This window comes from Henckelia pumila, chromosome 2, assembly GCF_033568475.1.
Source record: "Henckelia pumila isolate YLH828 chromosome 2, ASM3356847v2, whole genome shotgun sequence".
NCBI lineage: Eukaryota > Viridiplantae > Streptophyta > Magnoliopsida > Lamiales > Gesneriaceae > Henckelia > Henckelia pumila.
Window position 1 is genome coordinate 57,882,221 of NC_133121.1, and position 6,846 is coordinate 57,889,066.

Sequence of the window (6,846 nt, forward strand, 5' to 3'; positions counted from 1 at the left end):
TGCAGAACGGTTTTAAGTTATTATTAAGAGATGTTTTATTTGTTCCAGATTTAATTAAAAACATTATTTCTATTTCTATGCTTGATAGAGATGGTTATTCTTGCAATTTTGTGAATGGGATTTGCAATATTTACAAGAATGAATGTTTGATTGGAAATGGACAACTTGAAAACGATCTATACAACTTAAAACTAAAAGACGTTCCAATTAATTATTTTGATAAACCGGCTACAACAAACAAAAGGAAAATCGATAGTCAAAACCCGGCAAACCTTTGGCACGCTAGGCTAGGTCATATTTCCTCAAAGAGGATGAACAAGCTAGTGGGAGAGGGCATGTTTGATATGTCTGATATTAACTCTCTACCTACTTGTGAATCCTGCCTAAAAGGAAAAAATGACTAAATCTCCTTTTAAGGGGAAACCTGAGCGTAGTCAGAATCTGTTGGATTTGATCCATACAGATGTTTGTGGTCCATTTAGAGTAGGGACTCAACATGGCCACACCTACTTCATTACCTTTACTGATGATTATTCAAGGTATGGGTATTTATATTTAATGAAATATAAGTCTGAAGCATTTGAAAAGTTCAAAGAATTCAAGGCTGAAGTAGAAAACAAGCTAGGTAAAAGTATTAAAGCACTTCGATCGGATCGAGGTGGAGAATACTTAAGTACCGAGTTTTTGGACTATCTAAAAGAGAATGGGATTCTCTCTCAGTGGACTCCTCCTATGACACCACAGCTGAATGGTGTATCGGAGCGTCGTAATCGAACTTTGTTGGACATGGTTCGATCCATGATGAGCTTCACTGAGCTTCCACCTTCGTTTTGGGGCTATGCGCTTGAAACGGCGGTATTGTTGTTGAACAATGTCCACACTAAAGCAGTGGACAAAACACCATACGAGTTATGGAATGGCAAAGCTCCTAAGTATTCGTACTTGAGGATTTGGGGATGTCCTGCTTACGTGAAGCGGACAGTGGGAGATAAGTTGGATAGTCGATCCAGCTTATGTTATTTTGTAGGGTATCCGAAGAATTCAATCGGATATTATTTCTATTATCCTGCTGAAACAAAGGTGTTTGTTTCTAGGAATGCCACCTTCTTGGAGAAGGAGTTCTTATTGGATAAGAAAGGCGAGATGATGGAACTCGAAGAAGTTCGAGAAGAACCCGAAATACAAAATAACGATCCTACACCTCAGGAACCATTGCTGGACACGTCTGAATCTAGAAGATCAGAGAGGACTTCTAGACCTCCAGTTCGATATGGTCTTCTTCTTGAAGGGGGTCAAGATGAACCCGACATTGGATGTGATCCAAGAAACTTCAAGGAAGCAATTTCTGATGCGGATTCGAATTTATGGCTTGAAGCTATGCAGTCAGAATTGGATTCGATGCATACAAACCAAGTTTGGTCTTTAGTAGATCCTCCCGATGGAATTGTTCCAATAGGGTGTAAATGGATCTACAAAAGAAAGCTTGGGCCTGATGGTAAGGTATTGACCTACAAGGCGCGATTGGTGGCGAAAGGTTATACTCAAAGGCAAGGAGTTGACTATGATGAAACCTTTTCACCAGTTGCTATGTTCAAGTCCATAAGAATCCTTATTGCCATAGCTGCATGGTATGACTATGAGATATGGAAAATGGATGTGAAGACTGCTTTTCTTAATGGAGACATTAAGGAAGAAATCTATATGAAGCAGCCAGAGGGGTTCACATCCATGGGAAGCGAGCATAAGGTATGCAAGCTTCAGAGATCAATTTATGGTCTAAAACAAGCATCAAGAAGTTGGAACCAGAAATTTGATGAAACAATAAAAGATTTTGGTTTCATCAAGAACCCGGAGGAACCGTGCGTGTACAAGAAAGTAGTTAAGGATGCTGTGACATTCTTAGTACTTTATGTTGATGACATCCTACTCATTGGGAATGATGTAGGGATGTTGCAGTCAACAAAGATATGGTTATCAGGTAGATTCTCGATGAAGGATTTGGGTGAGGCATCCTACATTCTTGGGATACAGATCTATAGAGATAGATCTAAGAGAATGATAGGACTCACACAATCAACCTACATCGACACCATATTGAAACGGTTTTCAATGGATGGGTCCAAGAGAGGACATCTACCCATGTGTCATGGAGTTTCTCTATCCAAGTCTATGTGTCCCAAGACTGATGCAGAGATAGAGAATATGACACATGTACCATATGCGTCAGCTATAGGTAGTATCATGTATGGGATGATATCTACTAGACCGGATGTAGCATTTGCTCTGAGTGTCACGAGCAGATATCAGTCTAATCCTGGTCAAATGCATTGGAAAGCCGTGAAGGACATTCTTAAGTACTTGCGAAGGACTAAGAATATGTTCATGGTTTATGGAGGACGAGAACTCAAATTGGAAGGCTATACCGACTCTAGCTTCCAAAGTGACGTGGATGACTCGAAGTCAACCTCTGGATTTGTATTCATGCTCAATGGCGGTGCTGTCTCTTGGAAGAGTTCCAAGCAAGACACCACAGCGGATTCCACCACTGAGGCTGAATACATTGCAGCATCAGCTGCTGCTAAAGAGGCCGTTTGGATGAGGAATTTCGTCCAAGAGTTGGGCGTCATTCCTGAATTTGTTGGTCCAGTCCCGGTGTACTGCGACAACACGGGTGCCGTTGCTCAAGCAAAGGAACCAAGGTCTCATCAAAGATCCAAACACGTACTGAGGAAATACCACATAATCCGGGAAATTGTGGAAAGAGGAGACATCATTGTCAAACGAGTGGCCTCTGCAGACAATATCGCTGATCCGCTTACTAAGCCTTTGCCAGGACCATTGTTTGACAAACATCGCGAAGCAATGGGTCTACGTAGTATGACTAGTTGGCTATAGGGCAAGTGGGAGATTGTAAGAGTGGGTGCCCAGTGAGCCAACTGTGTGGCTATGGGCTTTGATGACTCTTTGTATAAACAATCTTTTGTTTAATATTATTTACACTTTTATTAATGGCAATGACTTTATATTACTTCATATTGTTATATTGTGATATACTATTGTTGTTTTAATAAAGACCTTGAATATACCATAGTGTATGTAAGATGTGGTAGAACATGGAGATGTCTATCATGAAATACATCTTATAGTCACTGTATATTCTAAACTGTTCCTAGTCGATTGAGCCATCCGATAATAAGGATAAGGATCGCTCGAGTTTGAGACTAGCATTTGCGATGCGGAGTACCACGTTTCATTGGTAGGGAACATGGAGATGTTCGAAGCATGCAAATGGATATTCATAGGATGAATAATCGAACTACCCTATCCGGACTTTCCAAGTGGTTATCACTTATCGAGTGGATAAAGTCCGCGGTTTTGGTTGTACACCATTAGTCCTTACGACTTGAAACATCATGGAGACTCTATATGCTAGTGCTGTGCTTTGACTCGTTTACCGACTCTATGGGGGTCATCAGGTGTCGAGATTGGGTACAGTTACGACACATATAGGAGTCGATGCATTGTTGTCAAGGATTCACCACATACTTGCGAGTGTGGATATCCTATGCGATCTGAGGAGATATTAGTGTGACAAATCTCTGGCCAGAGTACTTGATGTGATTTAAGAAATGGTTTCTTAGTAGCACATGCGATGTCACTAATTTGATCTTCAAGATGTATTGCATAGTTATCGAATCTTGAGCGACTCTCGATATACCAATGGTTGTTGATTCGATCGGGATATTTGGATGAAGGGACCGTACTGTACGCTAACCAAAATCTACTGGTTCTTGTAGGCACTATCAGTGATACCTAGGGAATCATGGGGCGATGTTGCTAGGCGCTTTACCATGATTCGTTGGGCAAGTCGGAAAGTGTTGTTCCGAGTCACAAGGAGTTGTGAGCCCACGGCTAGCTGTATCCCTGAACCATTGAGGGTCACACAGTGTAATGGAGTTTTAATCCCCGTTGAGATAGTTAAATTTAAAGAGTTAAATTTAATGAATAAAGAAGTTGGACTTCTTAATTAAGAGTAAGGGAGTAGGATTTCCTAAAATGACATAGGGATGGGCATTTTTGGAAACCACTGAATTCGGATTCAGGAAAATTTATTTTGACTTTAAAATGTACAGAAATGGTTTCTGTGCACATTGGTGAAATCGGTTCATCAATCGGAGTCACGATGAATTTTATATTAATTTCTGAACGTGCGGGCTTTGCTTGTCGGGCCCTAACTTATGACTAATGGGCCCTAAGGTGTTAGTGGCCTGCATTATAAATAAGTTATTGCAGTACAGAAATTACACACAATAGGTCATAATTTTGAGAGACAAAATTTCGAAAACCCTAGCCCCTATTTCTCTCTCAATTCGGCCGATCACCCTCCCACTCTGTCAGAGAAATTTCGGTCTGTGATTTTGAATCGCAGTCAGGAATAACGAATCAGATTCGTTTAATCACTTCGCAGAAAACTTCTGATAGATTTTCTAGTGCAATCTATCAGAGGGATTTAAAACCTCATTCGTGGACCTGATTGAAGGAGTTCATCAGTTCCTGGGAGATACAAGAAACGCAGAGAAATCTGTGTGGTGTCCATTAATCTCGATTCGAGATTGAAGGTAAAATTTAAATTAATTGTTATTTGAATTTTACACACACAATAATTTAATCGTTGAATGGTTGATACCCACACCATGGAATTGTTCCATGATAAAATTTTAAACTTCCGCTGCACCGGGTATCAATCGTGATTGATCTGAACGCCAGTTTTCCAACATATACCACTTGTGATGGTACAGTGGCAGCGCCGAGGCGTTGAAGAAGCAACTTGGGAAACTGAGAGTCGTATGCGAGCAGAATATCCTGAGTTGTTTGCTTTGTATTTTTGATTACCATGTAAGATGTACTTACAGTTGTTGTAATAAGCCATGGTTTGATGTTTCATATTGTTATCTTTATTGTCTTTAGATGTTATTTCGCGGACGAAATATCTAAAGGTGGGGAGAATGTAATAACCCAGACACCATTTTAAGATAATAATATGTTAAACATGATTAAGGGTTGGTATTTAACCAATTTCGGAGTGTTATTGGAATTCAGAAGTAAAATTTGGGATTTTTAATTTTGGGCCGGATAGTAAGCTCCGATCCCAGATAGTAAGCTCCGATCCTAGATAGTAAGCTCCGATCGGAACGGAAGCTCCGATCCTGGAACGGAAGTTCCGATCCCCAGCTGCCAGCAATGATCGATGACTCAGTCGCGAGTTTTGACAAGTGTCGATCATAGAGCAGTTCGGAAGCTCCGATCGTAGATCGGAAGTTCCGATCGTGGCGTGGCAGACATGCACGCAATGAGCTAGATCGGAAGCTCCGATTCCGAAATCGGAAGTTCCGATCCTGGCCGAGAAATTTGGCTATAAATAGGGACGTTCAGAGTTCATTTTCAATTACGAATTCCCGTGTTTCCTTCTTCAGTTATATAGTCTGAGATATACACTTGAGGGCCCTATCGGTTATAATCGAAGTTCTGGAATAACCAAGTTGTGGTTATAGTCATCCGGGACTAGAATTTTCAAAGGGCTTACTTCGGACGAAGGTATGGTCCGGGAATCGATTTAAGTTTTGGGAGTACTTATTAGCTTAGTTAAGGCTTATAGAACTTGTGTAGTGATACGGTGAACTTTTGAATATAGGCTTGGAACCTAGGATCTACTTTACTTGAACTAGCCTAGAGGTACGTACACATTGACTGAGATTGCCAGCGAGTATACATGTTTATATGTTGCATTTATTTGGCATTATTATATGGCATGATGTATGATTTACCGTTTTCTATACTCATATGTCATGTGCATATACACGGTGAGACTATTCCTTGTTATACCTGATTATAGAGCCACTCAGCTCTACACTCGATAGTCTGTCACTGAGAGTACCGCGACGGCGGGGGCATTTATGTCTGTCTACTCTGGTGTACTAGACGAGTGTGGTTGCACCCAGAGGTTGATCCGTGCGGTGGCAGCACTCATATGGTACCGGTTCTGAGCATGACTTTTCAGATGATCTTTTACCAGTCATCATGTTGCATGCATTATATACATATGTTTACTCATGTCTATGTACTGGGCGTAGCGCTCACGTCCTAGTTGTTATCTTGGACACCCTATTCCATGGGGCAGGTCGCAGGATGGACGGAACTGGTAGTTCAAGGCAGGACTAGGGAGCAGGAGCTTTGAAAGTTTTTATACAACATGATTTATTAGCTGTATAATGTTTACTTTTACGAATTTTGATATGGTTGTATCACTACAGATTTAAGCCTGGATTATATTACTAAGCTGATATGTAAATTATGGTTAACTTTCCGCACGTTTTTACTCTGTTAAGTATTTTGCTGTATTAAGTTTAATGCATGCTATTAGTTGCCAGTTAGTAGGTGATTCCATGCAGGGTCACTACAGACGATAACACAAGTGTATAAGTACTGCTATACAACAAAATCGAAGGTTCAGGGTAAACAAATCCCTACCCTCTACAACCTCGCACTCTCCAAAGCTCAATCCTGCTGAGAGCCGCCTGGACCGTCCAGTCTCAAACCTGCCCCGCCACAAGGTACACAATACCCAAACACAGGGACGTGAGCTAGAATGCTCAACTCACATCTCTCCGGATGCAGTCACACGTAAAATCATATATGTGCTAAGACGGTAAAACATGCTAAAACATGATAAAGCATATAGCACATACTCATGCAACATACATGCAAATATATCATGCCGGCTATCTCGGTCAATACTTACGTACCTCTAACACTGCCGGACAACCTAACTCCACTGGCCTATACTCC